The 24,964-nt window shown below is 42.3% G+C and overlaps 1 long non-coding RNA gene across 1 annotated transcript in view; it reads right to left on the bottom strand.

Annotated features, from left to right (window-relative positions):
• Positions 1–21,411, bottom strand: part of LOC144680286 (uncharacterized) — a 78,717-nt gene extending 57,306 nt beyond the window's left edge. The window contains exons 1-2 of the long non-coding RNA XR_013576522.1: positions 21,118–21,411; positions 18,360–18,467 (exon numbers count right to left, since the gene is read on the bottom strand). This is a non-coding gene — a long non-coding RNA (uncharacterized LOC144680286). The remainder of the gene's footprint in view (positions 1–18,359; positions 18,468–21,117) is intronic.
• Positions 21,412–24,964: the final 3,553 nt, after the last annotated feature.

Here is a 24,964-nt window from a genome sequence, read left to right as displayed (position 1 = left end):
AACATTGTCCCAAAGAGACCAGTTATCAACATAACATTCTAATGGGCAAACTTTTCCCACATTGCCCCTTATATAATATTTCCGTCAATATATTGGACAAGTGAACCCCCATATCGAATGCCTCTACTAAGGCTAACGTTTCAGCAGCTAAGGTGCTTTTCACGACCCTTTTTATTTTCTTGGCCTCCCAAGCCAGTGGGCAACATTTATTGTTCTTTCCCACCAAGGGTATGATGAACCCTGCTGTGCTAGAGAACCCATCTGGAAGATTGGCATGTGAAGCATCACTAAAAATGACCAACCTCATCTTCCGAATCACCCAATGCTGGAAACTTGAGCACACATCCCTCAAAATTTAATATTTTTTTTATTTTTATTTTATTTAGTGTTTTATTTGCTCTCAGAACTTGCTCAACTGTTGCATGTTTCATCATGGTACTCAGCTCCAACACATCATAATTAACATCAGGCCTAGTCTGAGTGCACAACCAGTTCAACTGCCCAACCATACTTCTCAACTGTTCCATTTCTTCCTTGGTAGCAAGGATCCTCTTTTTGTGAGGATCTACCATGAGTTATTGGGATATAATTAACATTTTCTAGATAAGATTGTTGATTCACTGTCACTCCTAACTTGCTCTGCTTAATCTCTAAACCTAACGTATTTAAAGGCCCCAGAAGCCAGATTTCAGACCTGGAATTCTTCCTTATCTTCCCGATTACCCATTGTTCAAATTCTACAAATCCTCCCCACAGGAAATAAACATGCATGATAAAGATCCCAGCTAGTTTCTCCTTATGGTACCAGTAGAACATCATGGGGTCTGCCTTTAACTGAATGCAACTTATTTTCAACAAGACAGACCTCAGAAAAATACCATACCCTTGATGTATCATTCAACCCATAAACACACTTATTCAATTTCCATAGCTTTCCTTCTACATCCCTAGCTTCTTTGGATGGTTTCAAAAAAACTTCTCCCCCTGTAAAATCACAGCCTTTATATCAATTGATTTGCACTCCCAAGTATAGGATGCCAAAATAGCTAAAAAATCTTCAAACTCACTTTCCCTCCAGTAGTCCACTGACATCCTGATCTTCTAGTCTCTTCCAAGCCTCAGGCTACTAATCTCACTTTGGCCTTATGTGCCATCTGAGTGTACCTTTTCTGTACAGATCCATCTGTGAGATAAAGCTGGTTGTCCTCCATCAGGTATTTCAGAACATACCCCAAATTCCTTCCAACTTTCTAACCCTTTCTGTTTGGCTTCCTTTCCAATTTACTAGCAGCTACTAGAATCTGTCATAAGGACTTCTACTTCTATTGAGATTGCTAGCTTGCTGTCTAGTTCCTTGTTAAGCTACGGCCTCTACTCACATTCCTCTCCCTTTCTGGGCTGCTACTATACGATCGTCCTCCCATGCGAACAGAACTCCATTCGCAAGTCCATGATCTTTTCCTAGGGTCACGACCACTTTCAGAACTCATACAGCGCTTACTGGGTTTCCACATCATTACCTCGGTTTGTCAATTGTTAGGTCTTGTTTCCTGTCCTTCATCCTGCACATTTAGCCAATGTTTTTATTTACTAGTGGCCTTTCCTGCTCTCCCTATGATGGTGGCATCCCTCCACATACTGGTCCCTCCTGGCATGTATGTTACCTTTGTTCCTACTTTGGGTAATTGCCCTTTTGGATGAATAGCATTGTCCTATACCTCAGTGTTACTTTGTTCTTTGTCAGTCAACCCTGTATCTGCCATTTTCTGCTCCTCATAACTACCCAGTGTATGTTTGTGAAGTGCATGGTACCTCCTCACATTCTGTCCTGTTCAGAACCTGTAAAAGGTATAGTCAGTACCAATTAACTGTGAGGAATGTACCCTAACAGTTTGATTACTGTGTTGCACAATTACTACTTTCCCATCACTCCCTATAGCCTTGCCAGGTCCTTTCCATTCTTTCTGGCCTTCCTTTTATAATATACCATGTCTCCTTGTCTAAACTGTATTCCTGATGGTCTTATGCTGTGCCATAGGGCTCACCTAATTTTTTCCCAAAACCTCAGCTTTAATGAAAGCTTTTCTGCCCACATGCAAAGCGTTCAGATGAGCAGAAAAAGTGCAGCTAATGTTAGTCCCTTCTAGAGTGGAGGGAGCGTCTGACAACACTGAAGGTAACTTCGGATTTCTTCCGTACACCAACTGATAGACTGTACCCCGCAACCATTTGCAGAGAGTTCTTTGCATGCGCCACCATGCTAGTGCCGTTTGCAGTTTACAACCTGGTTGAATAGCTAATATTTAATGCAACATGCCATCTATTACCCCATGGTTTCTTTCACAAAGACCATCACTAAACAGGCTCTCAGCTACAGTGTGCACAACTATGATGTTTAAATTTTCACACATATCCCAAAATTCCTCATTGGCGAATTCCCCACCATTACCTGTGAGGAACATCATTGGTGTTCCTAATCCTGTTCCTACACATTTCTCCATGACCTTATCAACAATGGTCCTTTTGTCTTTACTGTGTATCAGTGGATAGACTAAATCTGGTTGCCATATCTAAGGAACGTAGTAAAAAATATCCCTATCCTTGTCCCAAACTTTCAAATCCATTGCCACTGCATCGTTAAACTCCCTGGCTAGTGGCAAGCTCACAACAGGTCGCAGTGGAGTCTCACGATATTGAAGACAAATTTCACACTGAGCAGTGATTTGTTCAATAAGACCATCATACCCTTTATCGACCACTCCTGCATCTCGAAGCAGAGTCTTCAGTTTCTGTGGTGCAAGATGTGCAAACTGTCTGTCTATGTAATTTCCAAATGACCTTTTAGTCCACCAAATTCTCATCCTCAGCAGTTAACAAAACTTCATGAACTTTGATGAGAAATCTCTGGCTTCCTTAGTGGAAAGCAGTTATGGCCTGACCGAGTAAAATGGAGATCCACATTTTTTCCCCCAAACATGACTACTCTATCATTCTTCATACCTAGCATCATCTGAGCCTTCATCACAGATCGACTCAATAGTGGTATCTCGCTAGAAACCACATCAGTACTGATAAACAGATTGATCCCTGCTATCTTACAAGGGAGGACCACCAGTTTGGAGAATGTTAATGTATTGTCATCTCCGAACCTGAAGCAGGTAGTGCTTTCACATTCCTTGACCTTCCGCTGGTCTGCCACATCGAGAGACTCCAAATAGCAGTTAAGCCAGTCCATGCCGCACACCATAGAAGTGTGACCACTGTCCAGAACCGCACAGTTGAAGGAATCTACCATCAAGATACTCATCACCAGATTCAAACTCAATGATCAATACAATTCCATCATCATTTTCAGTGTCAGATGAATCCATCTCGTACGTCACTTCAAAAACACAATTCCTTCACTGTGTGCAGTTCATTGCATAATGGTACTGGGAATCACACCAAAACACTGATTAACCATTCCCCTTGCATTTGTGGGTTTTAAGCATCCACAGTCACCATTCCAGACACTTTTTGTCCCAACCCTCAAATTGGCTAGGGTTATGACCATTTTCAGACCTCGTCATTAACCCAATCTTTGTATTGGAATCTTTGTCTAATATTTGGTCGACCGCAAAATTCAGTCACCATTGAATCCTCTATCCTTTGTTTCACAGCACAGTTGTTCGCATTTGCTAAAAAAAAGTGGCAGGGAACGACTGTTTCCCCAGAAATCTTTTTAGGGCAGCAGCCATTTGATCTAAGAGATTCTTTCCCCCAGAATTGAACCCCCTGACCTACTAAAAGACTATCAACATGGGAAATACAAGCACAGACCAGTAATTTAAACACCAATACCAGTTCTGGAATTTCAAGGTCAAATCTCTGTAGTCTCCTGTACTATTTATCAAAATCCATGATATATTCTTCCATGGACTGATCATCTGATTTCCTAAAGCTATCAAAAATCATCCAAGCTTCATACACTTCCAATAGCTCACCTTTTTTGTCAAACTTATCTAAAAATTGTATCAGACGATTTAATCCCTCTTCATGGTCCAAATCATCCACTTTCCACTCTGAAAATACTTTACTCCTTATCTTACTTTTGGCTGGTAATAATAACGCCAAAGCTTCTTCCAGGGTATACCAGGTCCACATGTCAACTTCAGCCTTCCATTGCCAAGAAGGTTCAGAGTCCAAAAAAAAAGTTGGTGGATAGGCAAAGCTTGTGATTTTGAACCATTCTGTAACTTAAATTGTTAGCAACAGTACACTTCTTGTCCCTCAGAGGACTGAGGCAGAAAGCTTCATATACAGCAATCAGCAAAGCTTAAAGTTCATCCCCTGCTACAATGTTACTCACAATAAGAGGTTGTGGTAGAAGAATTAATCAAGGCAGGTCTCCTGGTTAAAGCTAGTTTTAAATTTCCAAGCCAACTCCTCAGCGCTAGTAGCTTCCACACAAAGTGTTCCAGCTGTACCTTTTTATTCTACTCAGCTGGGATAATTAATGCCCATCACCGGTTTAACTACCAATTGGTTTTAACAAGATGATTGCCATATTAACAGGGATGAGGGGGTGGACTAAAAATGATATTATGGGGTTCAATGTGGGGACCACTAGTATTTCTCATTGGCATCAGTGACTTGGATTCAGAAATTCAATGCAAAGATGTCAAATACGCAGTTCATGCCAAAGTAAAATAGCCAGTGGATTCAGAGGAGACAGCTCAGATAGTTAAAAAAGAGTTGGGCAAAATGTTTCTGCAGGCAGAACAGCATGGAGGGGTGGGGTGGGGGTGGGGGGAGGGGGAGGTGGTGTTATGAAATTTAATGTTAATGAGTATAAAGTAACTTAAATAGGAAGGAAAAGTGAGTGAATTCTTTGATTTATGGTGTTGAAATAGCTAAGGCTGAAGCTGAGAGAGACCAAAGAATCTTTGTAAATCTGATGTTCAACCTGTCCGAGCACAGCAGTGCATCAGTCAGCAAATACTATATATTCTATCGCCAAAAATGTACAAATCACTGGAAGTCATTCCCTATCCATGTCAGCATTGGCTCAGTGGCAGCACTCTCATGCCTAAGTTGTACATTTATGATTCCTTCCAGCAATTTAATTGTAAAATCTAAGCTAACACTCCCGTGCAGTAGTGCGGGAGTGCTGACTGTTGGAGGGACCATCTTGTTGATAGCACCCTCAGGTGAATGTAAAAGATCCCTTGGCATGATTTTGAAAATCAGAAGCATTCTCCCCATGTCTTGACCACTATTTATCCAAGAACCAATATCACCAAAGTAAATTATACAGTCATTTAGCCAATTGCTCTTTGTGGGATCTTGTGTGCACAAATTGACTGCTGAGTTTCCCACATCATGAATGGCTACAGTGCAAAAGTACTTTATTGGGTGCAAGATGCTTTGGGGTGTCCTGGGCTTGTGAACTGTGCTACATAAATGCAATTACTTTCTTTCCAGAGTGCCCTGGTCAGACTATACATTAAGCAATGTGTTTAATTCAGGTGACTGAGACATAGGGGATGCATTAATGCATGGTGAACTAGTTGCTTAGGAAATGGTGAGGAACAGTTTCGAAAAATGCTAACACAGTCCTCAAAAAGAAGGGACAACTTAAAAACAAAACCCATTCAACTGAAAAACAGCCTTGAAGAAAGAGTTATTCCTTGGGTAGGAATTTAACCCAGGCTGGGACAGTGGGAGCATCAAATTCTAACCCGAGAAAGCTTGGGACCAAGACAGCTGATTCAAGGTGACTGATCCAGGATTCTTCTCAGTATTTTAGGATCAAATTCTACAATTCAGGCTGTTCCTCTGTGAAAACTGAAGTCTATTGACAGCATGGATCAAGATTTTAGCAATTAGAAAAGCCTATGTTTGCTCTGAAATTGGATTATTGGGAATTTTGGACATTCAGCAATGAACAAACACAAGACTGATCCCTAGGCCTGAATTTTTGTAAAGATGGAGAGCTTCTCAGTCATTACAAAAATTGTGGCAGGAAGAATAAAAAAATTGCATATTATCTAAATGGTGAGAGATTGCAGAGGTCTGAGGTTCAGAGGGATCTGGGTGTCCTAGTGCATAAAGCACAAAAGGCTAGTATGCAGCTATAGCAAGTAATTAGGAAAGCTAATAGAATGTTATCATTTATTGTGAGGGGAATTGAATGCAAAAGTAGGGAGGTTATGCTTCAGTTGTACAGTGCACTGGTGAGACCACGTCTGAAGTATTGTGTACAGTACTGGTCTCCTTATTTAAGGAAAGATGTGAATGTGTTAGAAGCAGTTCAGAGAAAGTTTACTAGGCTAATACCAAGAATGAGTGGGTTGCCTTATGAGGAAAGGTTGGACAGGTTAGGCTTGTATCCACTGGAGTTTAGAAGAGTAAGAGATGACGATCATAGCCTTTAAAATCCTGAGGTGTCTTGATAGCGTGGATATGGAGAGGATGTTTCCTCTTGTGGGAGAATCTAGAACTAGGGGTCATGGTTTAAAAATAAGGGGCCACTCATTTAAGACAGAGATGAGGAGAAACTTTTTCTCTCAGATGGTGGTGAGTCTTTGGAACTATCTTCCTCAGAAGACGGTGGAAGCAAAGTCTTTGAATGTTTTTAAAGCAGAGCTGGATAGATTCTTGATTAACAAAAGGGTGAAAGGTTATCAGGGGTAAGCAGGAGGCTACAGTCAGATCACCCATGATCTTATTGAATGGCGGAGCAGGCTTGAAGGGCCTACTCTTGCTCCTAGGTTGTATTTTCATATGTTTATACAAGTCCAAATTCTCGCCTCCAAACACAGCACCTACCATTTTCACGGGGGATGGGGGTGGACGGTTCAAATTTGCACATCGGTGCTTCACATAGTGAACTGCACATGTTAAAGTTGAGCTGCCTCAGGTTGATCTGATTTTGGCTAATGGGATGCCCAAAACACCGCTTGTGCACTTTAGACCTGGTAGGGGAAAGGCTAAAGCTTCCAGAATTCTTTGGAGAGGTAAGGCACCCTTTTGCGGGGGTCAAACTCTTTTGGATATAGTCCCGGGATAACTTTGGGGAAGGTCAGGTGCTATATGGGAGAGAGAAATTGCCTTTTAGTATTGTGAAAAATAGACATGAATGTGTGTACAAAGTGCATAGTCTCATTGGAACTGTCAAAAGATCTGTCAAAATAAGCTATCAATAGATCTGTCAAAAGAAGTTTTCAACAGACCTTTCAAAGGGAGCTGTCAAACTGCCATGACATTTAAAACTCCTGCCCTTTAAATATTTGAAAAACTGTCCAAAGTGTTAATGAAAATCAGTGCTTGCTATTTCACTCTGTCTGTTGACATAAGCCTAAGGGTTATCGTTACAGGGTCAGTGCTGAATGATTGATTTCACAACCTTTCATTATCAAGTGATGTGCCTGTCAGTTTACAGTTTTATTGACAGCTCCAGCTGGTTATAAACTCTTTGAAGTGGGACTTTGAATTCCAATGTTTGTTTTATAAAGGATTAAGTATAGTGATTGGGTTTTTATCGATGAGAGTGTTTTTTTGAAATAGTGAATTAATCAATAGACAATTAAGAACCTTATTTAATCTCAGCATGGGTCCTGAGGTCTGCCCATAGTGGGTACTGTGGGTGGAATCATCCCAGATTTACACTAAGTGCAGTAGCTGGCTCACTCACTGCCAGCTCTAGGGACATCACCACTCACTCTCACACACTCAGCCTCACATCTCCATCTGGCCTCACCTCCCTCTGGACACTGCCTTCTCAGCCCTCACCCTCTTTGAGGCCACTTGCACAGATCAACTTGTGCCCCCACACATACCCTGGGATATACCCCTTCCCCAGTATAACCCTCACCCTGCAGCCTCTCCCCTTGCCTGAGGCCACTTCTCCCGCTTCCCCAAGCAAGCCCTAGCCCTGCAATCATAATAAAAAGAACGTTTTATCCGCCAGACACGATGGCGGCTTTTCATGCTGTATCATCCCAATCCCCCTTCAGTACTCATGCATTCCCAGGAAACACACTGTTTCGATGGTGGGCAGGCTTTCATTTGCCTAGCACGCCATCACCTCACTGCTTCCTCACACTGGGCATCATACTTAAAGTGCAGCCACGTGCACACCTCTCAGTGCTTCCAGCCCATGACTGCTGCACAGAAGACATGAAGTCGAAAGGCAAGAAGACTACAGCCCTCTGATTCAGTGACTCATCCTTGGAATGCCTTTTAGATGCCGTGGATGCCTGCCATGATGTTCTCTACCCCACTCTGGCTGCAGGGGTTCCAGCAATCTTACCACTCCGGCTTTGTAGGCAATGGCAGTGATGATCAGTGCCAATACTGCACAGAAGAGGTTGGCCATCCAATGCAGAAAGCAGATGAATGATCTCATCTGTGCAGCCAAGGTAAGGCAACCATCTCATCACTCTAAACTCACACACTCAAAAGGCCATTACGCATTCACTGGCATCTCACTCACTGCCAGCTCAAGGGACATCACCACTCACTCTCACACACACACACACACCTCCACATCTCCATCTGGCCTCATCTCCCTCTGGACACTGCCTCCTCAGCCCTCACCCTCTTTGAGGCCACTTGCACAGATCAACTTGTGCCCCCACACACACCCTGGGATATACCCCTTCCCCAGTATAACCCTCACCCTGCAGCCTCTCCCCTTGCCTGAGGCCACTTCTCCCGCTTCCCCAAGCAAGCCCTAGCCCTGCAGTCATTGAAAAGCCGCCCCCGCCTTACAGTGGCCTGGTAGGTAGTGACCTGCCCGTGAGTCCCCCTAAAAGTAATATGGTGCTGCCTGCGAAACCTGGTGCTGATGACCAAGAGTGCTGCCTGAAGCAAGATAGGTAAACAAACCTCGAAGTCCCGCGTGAAGTTCAACTCACCAGGTGCACGTCGCTTATGTACAGTAGTGAAACGCATCGACATGCAATCACACTGACGTGCTCGGATGTTCCAGCATAGGGGGATGATTCTGGCAAACTGAGCTTATAATGATATGCACATGTATTACAATGAAGTTCCTGATGTCCAATGGTGGGAAACGCAGCCTGCCATTGGCCGGAAGAGCAAACGATTGCAAACTGGTTTCAAGACGTTGTGAAACCAAATTTTACCTTCTCACAGCTAAACACGCCCGCCACCAAAGGGCATGGAAAACTCCACTCTATACGTCAGCATGATATGTGTAGGGGATAATGGTGGTGGGTGGGGGCATGAGTTGGCACTGAGCTGGCACTAAGGGGCTATAAAGGACCATGGGGGTGGGAAGAGGGGAATAGGCTGGCATGGAGGCCATGAGGGGCCATGGGGATGAGTAGTTGGGCACAAGTTGGCATTCAGGGCATGAGGGACATAGGTTGGCATAAGTTGGCATGGAGGCAGCATGGGAAGTGTGTGTGGGAGGTGAGGGAGTGTGAGGAGTGAAGGTTGGAGCGCTGTTTTTTGCTTTATTGCTTTTTTCATTGCCTCGACAAAGCGCCGGTGCCCTCCGCCCAGCCCACCTCTGCTCCCAGCAGCCACCACACTGTGTCCAGGATCATCCACCACAACCCCCAGAAAACCTCATCACCCCCTCCCCCACCACCCAACCTGGAAAAAAAAATCTGAATTTCCAGGGGCACCTTTTCCTCCATGGCAGGTTTGCGGAGCCGGGATTTGTCGTGATTCTGCGCTCCTGACCCAAGTGTCAGAGGCTGAATTATGAAGAAATATCAGAGAAATCAGAAATTTGAAAGGAAGCACCTGAGTGATGGACATTTTGAAGTATATCAGGCAGCAAATAAAATGGTAAAGGTAAAATCAGGAAATTAATTGTGAAAACAAACAGTTACAAATTAGTACAAAACAACTCTCCGTAGAATTACATGCAATGTACAGCACAAAAACAGGCCATTCTGCCCACATACTCTGTGCTAGTGTTTATGCTCCATACAAGCTTCCTTCCACCATTCTTTCTCTAACCTTATCAGCATATCCTTCTTTTTCTTTCTCCCTCTTGGATTTATTTGGTTCCCTCTTAAATGTATCTGTGTTATTTGCCTCAATCACTCCATGTGGCAGCAGGTTCCTCATTTTAACCACTTTCCATGTAGTTTCTCTTGAATTCCCTACTAGATTTATTAGTAACTACCTTATATTTATCGCCTTAGTTTTGGTCTCCTGGACAAGTGGAAGCATCTTCTCTGCGACTACCCTGTCAAACTCTTCGTTATCTTAAACACCTCAGCCAGGTCATCCCTCCAATTTATCTTTTCTAGCGAAAGGAACCCCAGCCTGTTCAATTTTTCCTGATAAATATATCCTCAGTTCTGGTAACATCCTTGTAAATCTTCTCCAGTGCCTCTATATCTTTTTTTTATAATATGGCAACCAGGACTAGGCACAGTAGGATAGGTATCAGGAAGATCTTCTTCACACAAAACAGTGATCAATACGTGGAATAAACTACGCAATAGTGGTAGCAAGAACCTCTTAAAAAAAAACAACCGGATGCTGGAATGGGTGCACTTTAGGATAAGTGAACAAAGATGGACCAAATAACCTACTTTGTTGTAGTTATCTGATGTGATCGTATGACTGTGGCAACACGACAGCAAAAATCTTGAAGAGGAGTGTTCCAGGAATCGAGCCTGCTGCCCACGTCCTGTTTATCGCATGGGGAAGGATGGGTAAGTAGTTCATCCGCCAGATTACAGAACCACTTGAAATCAAAGTTGTTCTATATGCCCTCCTTACTCTGGAATTCATCATACGTGCATGGCAAAGCAGATGTCACAGCACCAGATAAAACTTCTACTTGTGCAGTCGCTTATCTGTGACTTGCCATTTTCATTCCACCGAGGCGAGTCCATATAAATGAGTGAGCAGGAAGCTGTCGCCAGCCCGTGTAGGCCAGCAGGGGCGATCAGCCCAGCAGCGGCCATACAAAATGGGGACGCCTCCTTCTGGTGGTCAAGCGTAGGGTGGTGATGTGGGGAGGTGGGGCTGGGGCACTGCTGCCTCTAAAGGCGTCAGTGCTGGTGGTCCTCAGCACCCCTGAAGGCAGCAGTGCCACCTTGATTACATTTCAGCTGTGTAAAGCCAGTGGGCCGTTACATAATGAATCACCAGGCAGGGAATGTGGGAAACGGGCGCTCCCTGGCCCAGAGCTTTGACATTGCAGCAGTGAAACTCTGTTATTACCAAAGAAACTGCTAATCAACAAGCATCTGTTTCCCATTGTAATTCACAAAAAAAAAAGGAACTAACTGTGGCAACACGTTCACATGTAGGAAGAAGCTATTTCCATTGTGCATCTAGATAAACGGCTACACAGAGGAGCCTTTTCTACATTTCGGTGCCCTCTGCGTGAACTGCAAGCAAACACCAGTAATAATGGGTTGCTACATTGTGATTATGTCTCTCTACAATTAAAGAACAGCTGATTTCTTCCTTAGTATCTTTGTCCGTTGGTTAGAAGTCACAAAAAGTCACAGAGAAATAAAGCAACTCAGCTGTGTATGTAACTTGTACTTCAGTGTCACGTGTACTTGAGCCGTATAGAAATGAGTCCTTTGGTATTTCTAGCCATCTATGAATTTTTATATTTTATTTCTGCTGGTTTTAAAATTTCTGAATTGTTATGAGGCCATTGCATTTTCTCACGCCATTAAATGAAGAAAGCAGCTTGACACTTATACAGTGCATCTATTATAACGCTGTCTTTCAAAGCCACACAGAAATTACACTACAGCAAGAATGTTTTCTGCCTTTGTGTTGCAAGATGTATACAATGTCATTCTCCCCCACCCACTACCCCCCACATATCTCTTCTTTCTGTTCTCCAATTGTGCCACAACTTATTTACTGTTCAGAGAACAGGAGCTGCAAAGTGATTCCAGGTCTTTCATCAATCTCCCTATGACATGGCTTAGGAATTGCCACCAGGATGGTAATCCCTCAGTTTGTCCTTTTTCCTTTATGGGGGTTTCAGACCTCCACTCAGTGCCACCAGGGCGACTTTCCAGTGTGATTCCCTTTATCCTGAGAAAGCACCTGGATAGTATCTAAAACAGACATAAATTGAAGAGTGCTAAAAGAGTGCCAGGTTCATCACTTCCCACAAGTGACCTTGCACACATATTCCCAACTTCTAACTTACTAACCCTGGGAGTAAGCAAATACCGGACCGAAAAACCTAGGAAAACTTGAATACTACAACAATATCAATGGTCAAACCAGGTAATGCAATCATAAATAGAATTCTCCAGATGTACCTTGTGACCAAATCAACATTTAGAAGCCATCTGCGTGGCTCAGCTGGTTAGAGCCATGGGGAAATGAACTAGAAACATTGCAGGTTTGAGGCAAGCCATAGTGAGTTGGCAGATCTTAGCTATGACTGTGATAGGCACACTATAACTGGCCCCAGTACATGTGACAAGAAAATCGGCCAAGATCTGACACCTGATCACTATTGCCAGGCCCTTGTATATGTGGAAGTCAAATGATTGCTGAGTGATGTTTGGCTAGGCTTCTTCCTTATTCAGGTCGGCTGCTGACACTCAATGTTAGGAGTCACACACAAGTAATAGCTATATTGGAGATGCACTGGAGGATAACTGGGACTGATGGAGCGAGAAAAATAACAACTTGCATTTATATAGCACCTTTTAAGGTAGTAAAACATAAGCTGCTTCTCGGGAGCACAATCAAACAAAAACTGGCACGAGCCAAAAAAGGGGACTTTAGGAAAAAATGCTCGGTCAATGAGGTAGGTTGTAAGCAGTGTCTTAGAGAAAGAGGGTGAGGCGGAAAGACAGATGGATTTCGGAAGGGAATTCCAAAACTCGGTGCCCAGATGCCAAGAAGCCAATGGGAAGGAGGAAATCTAGAAAAGAAGGTACCACTTGGGAACGTTTTCAAATTTTAAAACAAAAGCAAAATACTGAGGCTGCTGAAAATATGAAATAAAAATATAATGATACAGATGTCCCTACTATTTGATTAGTTTTATTATTACAACATAAATAATTATTTTTATTAACCACATTTTGCAACTGCTGAATATCTGAAATAAAAACAGAAAATGCTGTAAAGGTTGGCTGGTTCTCACTAAGAGGTCTGGAGGCTTGTATGGCTGAGTATAAACCATTTATTGGTGACCCATATCTATGTACACATCCAAGGTACTGCCCTGTATGGGTACTGTCTCCATGTGGGCTCCTTCCAGACTCTTATCCACACAGTCTATTATCATGTGACTCTCTACATCATACCGTGGGCAGTACGGTTCTCCAGTCCCACATTCACCATTGCTCTGCCGAACACCCTTATACTACAATGACATGCTGCTATCCCTTAAAGGCATATTACAACAGGAAATGTTGGAAATACCCAGGAGGCCTTGGCAATATCCATGGAGATAGAAACATTTAGTCAACAAATCAGGTTTATGACCTTGCATCAGAATATTTTTAAGTTGAGTTAATTGTTTTATGGATTAAACCCGTTCCACAAATACGTTTGGATGGATGCCTAATATTTTTGTCACTCTTCCATTTTACTTCATTTTACTTTATGCGGAAAGGCTTTAGACTGCAACGTGATCAATGATTACATTGTTTTGAGTATCCATCAGTGCATTATACAACAAAACAAAACAAAAAAGAACAACGAAAGATGTAAATGGAGACTTGCACTTTCTAAAGGATATACCATAGAATGTTATGTGATGGGCTAATTGGGGAGAAATAGTAAGGTGAAGAAAAAAGGCACATTGATGAGGAAAGATGGTGGTGTAGTGGTAATGTCACAGGATGAGTAATCTAGGGGCCCAGAGCTTAATGCCCTGGAGGACGTGGGTTCAAATCCAACTACAGTAGATTGTGGAATTTAAATTCAGTCAATAAATTGGGAATTGAAAACTAATCTCAGCAATGATGACCATGAAACTATCATCAATTGTTGTAAAACCACATTTGGTTCACCCATGCCCTATAGGGAAGGAAATCCACCCACCCTTACCTGGTCTGCCCTAAATGTGACTCCAGGCCCACAGCAATGTGGTTGACTCTTAACTACCCTCTGAAAATGGGTGAGCAAACCATTTAGTTCAAGGGCAATTAGAGATGGGTAACAAATGCTGGCCTTGCCAGTGATGCCCACATCCCATGAATGTCTAAAATAGAAACAAAATCAAAGAGTGTGAAAGAAGAAACGTGGCAGAGATAGAAAAACAAAAAATAAGTTATAAATGGCTGTATTTTTTGTTTCTTTATCTCTACCTTGTTTCTTCTTTCACACTCTTTGATTTTGTTTCTATTTTATTCATTCATGGGATGTGGGTATCACTGGCAAGGCCAGCATTTGTTACCCATCTCTAATTGCCCTTGAACTGAATGGCTGTTAAAAAAAAATCCATGCCTTTGCTTGGGGGGGTGGGGGGTAGAATTTCTTCCACTTCGGCAAGGAAATTGCACCCAGAATGAGCTTCAAATTGCAATGGTTAGGTTACATACTTCAAAATTACACAAAAATTAATTTGCCTAATCACAACATAAAATCTTCCAAGATTGCAGCACAATCAGGCAGGGTAATAAAACATAATTGCTTATTTTAATTTATTTCCATTAAAAAGTATTTGTTCATATATTTAAGAGTATCGAATTAACGCAGTTTTATTAATTCAGCTGAAAATGAGTTTATCACCCGAAATAATTTTGTGTGTGTCCAGTTTACCACCTTTGAGTAATCTGATTTAAAATCATGGAAAATGACTGAAAGATATTAAAGTTTAATTGGCATGCACGAGTCAGTTTCATAGTAATGAAATATTTTTTGATATGAAAATCTTTCAAAATGTGCCACTATTGCCCATGCGCCTAACAAATTATACACAATTTGAAGAAACCTCCTGAATCAGTGCAGTTGGTGGAATCCCGCAATTGCAACCAGGGGGAGGGGCCAAGTTTGTGACAGCACTTAATCAGGGGGAACTGAATCTTGAACATTGTGGAAAGGTGAATGTGTGAGGGGACTAAGGCCTCACACTGTATATTTTTATAAAATATATATAGTTGTCTCCATGGCAATTTCTAAAATTTTTAAAACTGGACAGACTTTTAAAAATGGCTGAATCTATGTCTGTCTGTGACCCCTGAACAAAAGAAGCTACCTGGCAGTAGCGGGGAAACTCACACACCATTATTTCTGGGGAGCCACTAACACCCACTGTGGGCTGCACAGGCCAAATTCAAAGAGAGCTAAAGAAAGGCCATCTGCATTTCAGAACCCAGGCTGGCCAACAGGAGTCTGCTCATCTGCTAAGACAAAGAGCCCTATAACCTTCCTTTCAATTCTTAATGGTTAAGACATTTAACAATCTCGGTGACCCAGAAGAGGGATACACATCCTTTGTCAAAAGTAGAATGGAAAGATGGGAGTCATGTGATTATGGGCCTCTGGCTTGTGGAACCAGTGATATTGCCTTGCTGAACTGCAAAACTCAGCCTGCAGTTTACCATATAACTGGCAGTCTCACAGAAAAGGACCTGCATAGGTTGACACCTGGCCCTATCTACACAGCTTCTGCTGGAACTTCTGTACCATTGCCTACAAGATTGAATCATCTCTGCATGCCTGTATCATTGTGTGAAGTCATTCACCACCAGAAAAGTGAATTCTACAATGTCGCTTTTCAGCCCACCGACCTCTGTGAAGGAATGCCTCACCGGACTTTGATCCTGGACTCTGGAACCCACACGAACCAATATTTATTTTCTCTATGGTCTCTGTACTGTAAACCCTTCTTTTCTCTATCCCTCTCTTTACTGTCTGAGTGTGAAAGCAACGTTGTGACCCTCCCCCCACATTTTGAGTGTGTGCAAATAAACTAACCCTTTGGGTTCATCCTATCTCGAGTTTGCTGTGGGGTTATTACCAGAAAATTGGATCACACAAAAACCAAGGGGTTGGGAAAATATCCCACCGCTTATTAGGAGGGAAACAAACCAAAATACCTTTCTATTTACAGAGGCGCGGTGAGAGGAGAAATTAGTGCTGTTTAAATTAACCCCCCCTCCTGTCCATAACAAATGTAAGTGGTTTTGGGCACAACTCACTTTTAAAATCCACAGATTGTTTGTGCTATTCCAGCAATCTCGCACAGATTATGTTGATCTTACTAGGAGAAGCTGGTGGAAATTTGACCCCAAGTGTCCTCTTAGGTTCCGCATCATTGGCCTCTCCCATAAGCACACCCTGCATCCCTTATGGTCAATTCACCTGTATTCATCATTTACTGATCATGTGGTGGTATTACTCAGGGGTTGTACCAAAGAAATCCTATATAGTGTAAATTGGAGGACATAATCTTGCATGTAACTCCAAATGCAATTCTTCTACCCTCTAGAAGGTTGACAGATACATGCTCAGATGAAATGAGGCCAATCATAAATTAACTGGTTGATTTCACATATAATATGTGAACAAACAGGTTAATATCTACAGTGAATTTTAACCATTGTCAGAATGTTCCTTGTAACGTAGAAAATTAAGCGTGCCACACTATCCCTGTATCTAGGCTAAAACCCCATTTTTGGGATGTAGTTCCTCTAAAGCTGATTGGCACTAAACTTAAACAGAGGGCTCATTCTCTTGGGTTAACTTTAGTTGGCTGAAATTGGTGTTAACAGGGTGATAATGCCTTCAAATTGGGATGGTTAGATTAATGTCCGTTACTACTGACCCTCTGCCCAAATCTACTTTTATTGGGACCTATTGTTGGGTGGCCTGATTCAGATAGTGGGTCCTTTTAATATGCAAATCAGGATTCTATGATGTGCATAGGAATCCAATGTCCATTTAGCAGCAGTTGAAGAAGACGCCTGATCATCACCTTCTGAAGGGCAATTAGGGATAAGCAATAAATGCTGGCTTTGCCAGCGATGCTCATATCCCAGGAATGAATATGTTAAAAAACCCTGATCTTTGCTGATGTTGTCTGATCACAATTGGTTCAAAAGCTCCCTGTGAGGGAAGGGAAAATCAGGTCATGGCCAATCTGATCGTTATCCTATGACCCTGCTGAATGTGCATGGTGATCAGGATTAGGCTTAGCAGTCTTGCCCTCTACTGTCTATTATTGTGGTGATACTTACTGGTTGAGCTCACATATGAAAATCTTGTTTTATATATATTGTTATATATTGAAATGTTATGAATTTTAAACACTTTTTTGTTTGTGTAATTGTCTCAATGAAAATTAGCTAGTTCCAGAGAAGCATGTGAAAGCATGAAAATCTGCAATAAATATCAGTGGCTAAAAGTCAAGATCCAGAGTATAAAGGAGTTTATAGCAACAGTGCAAAAAATGGCATCCAATTCAACAGTGTAGGGCCAATGTGTATTAGGATCATACAAAATTGAGAGGCAAAAAAAGACGCATCACTCCACAATGGCTCAACCATCACAGCTAAATACTCCTGCCCTACACTAACCTCTACATCCCACTCTGCACAAACCTCCCCCATCACACGACCCACCATGTAATCTCCTGTGAGGGGCAAAAAAAACAGGGCCAATAAGGAACAATTGCGCTGTAAAAATTCTCTCTGACCCCCTCAGACAATTCAAACCAGTCCAGCAACTCACGTGGACCAAGTGTTGCCTATAAAACTACTTATAGAGTCAGCATCCTCCACATCAGCTGGCATTGTATTCCTGGGGCTCTCTACTCTCTGCAAAATAGCCTATTCCTACTCTTACAGAGTATAAGCTCCTGCACCCTGCTTCTCCCAAACTGTTAAATCGGAATAATCTATATTGCCCTTTAATTATTTTAGAAAATTCTATTATGTTGCCTCTAAATTTTGCTGTTCTAATGTAATTGACCAAATATTCAATGTATAGAAATTGTTATGATCTGGAATGCACAGCCTGAATTGGTGGTGGAAGCACATTCAATAGGAACTTTTTAAAGGGAATTAGATAAATACTGGAAAGCAAAAAAATTGCAGGACTATGGAGAAAGAGCAGGGGAGTGGGGCTAATTGAAGCGACAGAGGCACGATGGGCTGAATAGCCTCCTTCTGTGCTATAAGTTTCCATGATTCTATGAAATGCTGATTCATCCTTTGTGCTTTCACTATCATGACTACCATGAAGCATTCTGGAAGTATTCCAAATGACGCTTTCCCCTAGTTCAACCTCCATGTGCTCTGCCATGCGTACCCCACGTCCACAACCCATCCCCCCTCCACCAAGAATAGATTGTGCTAAATTTAATACTTGGGCTGATTATGCTCAACAGCAATATTAGTAGTCTATGTGCCATCAAAGGAGATATCATAAACCCAGGTTACCTGAACTTCCACTGTGTCTACCAATTTTACCAAACTCTCATTTTGTTGGGCTCAGCATCTCCTTTAAACCATTCTTCCTAATGATGTAGCCAGCCCTCACTGTTTATACTTTTAAAAAAATCAACACATAAGCAGAACTGATCAAAAGGAAATTCATTAATGCTAACTGCTTTTTAGAAATAGACACAGACGGTATAATTCACTTCTTTAATAAGGCCATGCTGTCATTTTATTTTAAAACACAGTTAAGGGATAACCAGCAGGAGAAGGTTATGACATCTTCAAAATATAATGTAATCAGTTCTGAGCCAGGTTGCTCCCAAATGGAAGCCATTTTGAGGCACTTAATGACAATAACGTGTCAGAAACATGCAGTTTGCCTTTTTTTTTATATAAAAAAATTGGTCTGTAAATTACTACAGCTGCAAAAGCCAGGTGCTGCGTTCCCTTCAGAAAGAACAGGAAATTATGAAATAGAGATTCTGCGAATGCAATGGGTGTCTGCTCTTAATGCCATTCGTGAGGTCAAACTATCCACCTGGTGCACAATTGATTAGCAGAAGCAGATTGTGAAGCAAGTATTAGAATACAAACATGCACTTTGTCTCAAACAATAGCCATTTGAGCACTGACTAATGCTGAATATGAGTAAAGGGAAACACCTACTTTAATATGAAGCTTTGTTGTCAGTCAATAGAGATTAATCTTATGAGTAACAGTTTCTAATTAATAGTGTATTCGAGGCCTCTTCACTTTGTTGGCTCCCTAGATTTTCCCTCTGTTCACATGCGAATTTGTTTTAAAATCGGCACCAAACATTTTCGCAATTTGATTTTCAGTAAATCCTCGAGAATTAAATGATTCTGAATTTCTCGTGATCTGGAAGCAGCAAAATATTTCAGTGGTAAAATGGAAAAGGTCCATGGTGACAAATTATCACTGAGACAGACCATTGTGCCCAACACTCACTGCCAGCTAGAATTTTAACTCAAAACAGTGCATTCCCCTTCAAGCTTAAAACTCATGTGAATTAATTATAAATTAATCAAACATTATTGTCCAGTACGGTTTCTTAAATCAGCAGTAATACGAACCATCTAACTCACATGTAGATGAAAGTGGAAAGAAAATTGATTTTTATTGAATATGAAAACAGCAATTCTTCTGATTATTTGTCTTTAATTGATATGTTTGTGTGTTGGGGGGATGGGGACTTTAACGCAATGAAAATGAACTGATACAATATTCCAGAAATAGGCTGGTCACAGAAAAATATAAACAAAATGGCTGCTAACAACAACAAAACTGACTGGGTGCCAAATATGGAGTTGTTGATTATTAACTACTACGATTCCAAATATTGTGGATTTTTATTTTGTACGATATTGGTCTCTCTTCCCTTTGATATTAGACAACGTTCGAGGGAGCAAGCAAGAAAACAACCTAAAATCGTACCATTACCAACATTTTCAAAAAAAATACTAATTTACAGTGTTGCAACAAAAGCTCCGATGCCACATTAAGAGAATGCAGAAATGGTTTTTTAAGTTGTCATGTGTTAACACTGTGATAAGTTTTTTTAACTGTTTTAATTTGCATTAAAATGTTCTATTTGCTTATCAGTGATACCACAGCTTGTGTATGAGAATTTGAGATAAAAGTGTGCTGTCCAAAGCAGTTATCTATCACAGGAAGTCACTCACAATTTCCATGGTTTCAGCTCTGCTATGTTTTTCAATGGAGCAGAAGTAAAGACAATAAGCTTATCATGTTAGAGACAGAGTTTTAGAAAAAGCTAATCTTTTCTTATTATATAAAGGAGAAAGATTAAAAGAAACAATTTGAAAATTCTGCAGTGTGGGTTGCATACATTAAATATTGTAGCAGCTGATGGTAATTACAAAATACAGGTGGTAAAAAGCCATTGAATACAGTCAGGCAGCTGCTGGGCTCTGTACTTCAACTAGAGACATTAAACACAGGGATATTGGGACCTTATATATTTTTTTTGCACTATTTAGAAATCTTGTAGGCAAATGTCTGTTCTGGAGAAAACTAGGAAGACTGTATAAGAGTGAAAAAGACCTGGGATCCAGCATGAGAGACTGGTGCATCCTAACAGGGCATACCATTCTTGTCGTAATAGTCCAGACAATCCAACTAAATATCAAAGATAACAATAGAAAATGCTGGAAACGCTCAGCAGGTCAGGAAGTCTCTGTGGAGAGAGATGCTTCAGGTCACTGACCTTTCATCAGATCTGGAAGATGTTAGAGATTTTTTAAGCTAGTAGAGAGCCAGGGAAAAGGGAGGAATAGAAAAAGACCAAAAAGAAGCCCATAAATAGGGTGGAGGGCAGGAGTGATTAAATGACAAAAAGGATGATGGTGCCTGGTGAAAGGGCTGATAATGGGGCAAGTTTAGAAATAAAATAAAAGCAAAAATTGCTGGCAAAACTCAGCAGGTCTGGCTTGAGAAATAGAGTTAACGTTTCAGGTCCATATGACTCTGCTTCAGAGAAATATAGGAATAAAAGGTGAATCCAGAGGAAGTCTAAGTGGTCATCTGTAAGCCTATCACCTGTTATTTACATTATACACAGTAGTTGATTTCCTGTGCATTACTTAAAACAAAAACATCAAACAGAATGTAAAAAAACCAGTTGTTCGCTAAATATTGACAGTATTTTGGCAAATATCCAGCTCAGACAAAAGATCATTAACCTATGATTGGATGGTTGAAACAATTAAAATCTCACCTATTAACCCTGGTTCTCTGTCCACAGATCCTGCCAGACCTGCTGAGTATTGCCAGCATTTTCTGGGTTTATTTCAGATTTCCAGCATCCGTAGCACATGCTTTAGTTCCCTAAATATTCATAATTGCTCTCCATACCATTTCATTTTTTTAAAACATTTGCTCTTCTTTAATTATGTGACTGAAGGGTGACAGTCGTTAACTGACTTTAAAGGGTGCAAACAGCGTGCAGACAGTGATTCAAGCTTAGTAATAGCAGCCTGAATACTCAATGTGCACTCCCATTGCGTGAAGCCCTGCACTACCTCACACAAGCTCATGGAGTTTCTATTAATACCATCAATGAATCGACTATATTGTTTAACAAAATGGAAGGGAAGGGGGCAACCAGTGAAGGCTGGGATATGTGTAGGACTGATTAGGAGGAAAGGAAAGCAGTGATGTCTGGGCGGAAGTGAATGCCTGAGCTGAGCGGAGAACAGTGCCAAGGAGGAGATATTGGGAGCCTAAAACTGAGCTTGGGAGCGAGAGCATCTGGAGGGCAAGTGGTGGAAGGAGGAATCATGGCCACAGGAATGTCAGCTTCAGAAGGTAAAAAGGTGTGAATTTATATGATACCTTATCTTTCAAGTCAGAAGATGTTTCAAAGTGGTTCATGTGCAATAAATTACTTTAGACAATGGAGGCAGATTTGGTGAGACCTGTAATTTGGGAAAATAATCTTGGGTGCCGAAGGCAACAGATTTGGAGGGAAGACTCAATCAGGAGTGGGGTTTGGGGCTGCTGTAGGGTGTGGGAAGGAGGAGGGAGTAAGGAAGTTTAGGATTTGTGGCCAAGCATGGGTTCCAATGGCTGCAGTCTGGTTGTTTTGTTACGTTGCATCAGATTCACGGTACAATTACGCTTTATGTGTTATGAAGGTTGAACAGTGTAGTGACCGATTGGAGTTGTAGTGCAGATATTTAGCTTCAGGTGGGTTGGATTGTATAACATTGGAGAAGGATGCACCGAGGGTCAAGGAACTTCAAAAGCTCTGGTGGAATGCATCAGACTATGCGCAGGATGAACAAAGATTACAAGAAAAAGATTACAAGCTTGAAAATAAACGTACCCACCATATCTTCCAATGGGAGATTGAAGGATAATATGGATGCATTATTAGTACAATGCATTCAGAGAAAAAACTGCACTTAGGGAGGAAGTTCAGTGCCATATGATTGGTGAATAACAAGTATACAAAATCACCAACTAGAAAGAACATTAAAACATAAGAAATAGCAGCAGGAGTAGGTCATTTGGCCGGTCAAGCCTACTCCACTGTTCAATAAGATGGTGATTCGATTGTGGTCTTAACATCCACATTCCACATTAAAAAGAAATCTGCCATCCTTACCTGGTCTGGCCTACATGTGAGCCCAGATCCACAGCAAAGTGGTTGATTCTTAACTGCCCTCTGAAATGGCCCAGCAAGCAACTCAGTTCAAGGGCAACTAGTTAAAAAAAAAGCTGACAATGCAGCAGGTGGGCTTTATTTTTATTCATTCACGGGATGTGGGCTTCGCTGGCTGGGCCAGCATTTATTGCCCATCCCTAGTTGCCCTTGAGAAGGTGGTGGTGAGCTGCCTTCTTGAACTGCTGCTGTCCATATGGTGTATTTACACTCACAATGCTGTTAGGGAGGGAGTTCCAGGAATTTGACCCAGTGACAATAAAGGAACAGTGATATATTTCCAAGTCAGGATGGAGAGTGGCTTGGAGGGGAACTTCCAGGTGGTGGTGTTCCCATCTATCTGCTGCCCTCGCCCTTCTAGATGGTAGTGGTTGTGGGCTTGGAAGGTGCTGTCTAAGGAGCCTCGGTGGATTCCTGCAGTGCATCTTGTAGATGGTACACACTGCTGCTACTGTGCGTCGGTGGTGGAGGGAGTGAATGTTTGTAGATGTGGTGCCAATCAAGCGGGTTGCTTTGTCCTAGATGGTGTCAAGCTTCTTGAGTTTTGTGGGAGCTGCACTCAGCCAGGCAAATGGGGAGTATTCCATCACACTCCTGACCAGTGCCTTGTAGATGTTGGACAAGCTTTGGGGAGTCAGGAGGTGAGTTACTTGTCACAGGAGTCCTAGCCTCTGACCCGCTCTTGTAGCCACAGTATTTATATGGTAGGTCCAGTTCAGTTTCTGGTCAATGGTAGCCCCAGAATGTTGATAGTGGGGGATTCAGTGATGGTAATGTCATTGAACATCAAGGGGCGAAGGTTAGATCCTCTCTTGTTGGAGATGGACATTGCCTGGCACTTGTGTGGTACAAATGTTACTTGCCACTTGTCAGCCCAAGCCTGGGTATTGTCCAGGTCTTGCTGCATTTGGACATGGACTGTTTCAATATCTGAGGAGTCACGAATGGTGCTGAACATTGTGCAATCATCAGCGAACATCCCCACTTCTGACCTTATGATGGAAGGTAGGCCATTGATGAAGCAGCTGCAGATAGTTGGGCCTAGGGCACTACCCTGAGGAACTCCGGCAGTGATGTCCTGGAGCTGAGATGGCAGACCTCCAAACACCACAACCATCTTACTTTGTACCAGGTATGACTCCAACCAGCAGACAGTTTCCCCCCTGCTTCTCATTGACTCCTTGATGCTATGTTCAGTCAAATGCTGCCTTGATATCAAGGGCAGTCGCTCTCACCTCACCTTGGGAGTTCAGCTCTTTTGTCCACGTTTGAACAAGGCTGTAATGAGGTAAGGAGCTGAGTGGCCCTGGCGGAACCCAAACTGGGCACCAGTGAGCAGGTTATTGCTAAGCAAGTGCCGCTTGATAGCACTGTTGATGACCCCTTCCATTACTTTACTGATAATCAAGAGTAGACTGATGAGACGGTAATTGGCCAGGTTGGATTTGTCCTGCTTTTTGTGTACAGGACATACATGGGGAATTTTCCACATAGCCGGGTAAATGCCAGTGTTGTAGCTGTACTGGAACAGCTTGGCTTAGGGCACACCAAGCTCTGGAGCACAAGTCTTCAGTACAATTGCCCGAATGTTGTCAGGGCCCATAGCTTTTGCTGTATCCAGTGCCTTCAGCCATTTCTTGATATCATATGGAGTGAATCGAATTGGCTGGAGACTGGCATCTGTGATGCTGGGGACCTCCGGAGGAGGCCGAGATGGATCATCTACTTGACATTTCTGGCTGAAGAATATAGCAAATGCTTCAGCCTTATCTTTTGCACTGACGTGCTGGGCTCCTCTATCAGAGGAAGGGGATATTTGTGGAGCCTCCTCCTCCAGTGAGTTGTTTAATTGTCCACCACCATTCACGGCTGGATGTGGCAGGACTGCAGAGCTTAGATCTGATCCATTGGTTTTGGGACCGTTTAGCTCTGCCTATCGCTTGCTGATTATGCTGTTTGGCACGCGAGTAGTCCTGTTTTATAGCTTCACCAGTTGACACCTCATTTTTAATTATGCCTGGTGCTGCTCCTGGCATGCCCTCCTGCGCTCTTCATTGAACCAGGGTTGATGTCCTGGCTTGAGGGTAATGGTAGAGTGGGGGATTTGCCAGGCCATGAGGTTACAGATTGTGTTTGAGTACAATTCTGCTACTGCTGATGGCCCACAACACCTCATGGATGCCCACTGTCTTGAGTTGCTAGATCTGTTCGAAACCTATCCCATTTAGCACTGTGGTAGTACCACACAACATGATGGAGGGTATCCTCAATGTGAAAGTGGAACTTCGTCTCCACAAACAACTGTGCGGTGGTCACTCCTACCGACACTGTAATGGACGGGTACTTGTGCGGCAGACAGGTTGGTGAGGATGAGGTCAAGTAAGTTTTTCCCTCTTGT

Source organism: Cetorhinus maximus, chromosome 5 (genome assembly GCF_964194155.1).
Source record: "Cetorhinus maximus chromosome 5, sCetMax3.hap1.1, whole genome shotgun sequence".
Lineage (NCBI taxonomy): Eukaryota > Metazoa > Chordata > Chondrichthyes > Lamniformes > Cetorhinidae > Cetorhinus > Cetorhinus maximus.
Note: the sequence above shows the minus strand (reverse complement) of the source record. Positions and strands in the feature narration are given on the sequence as shown.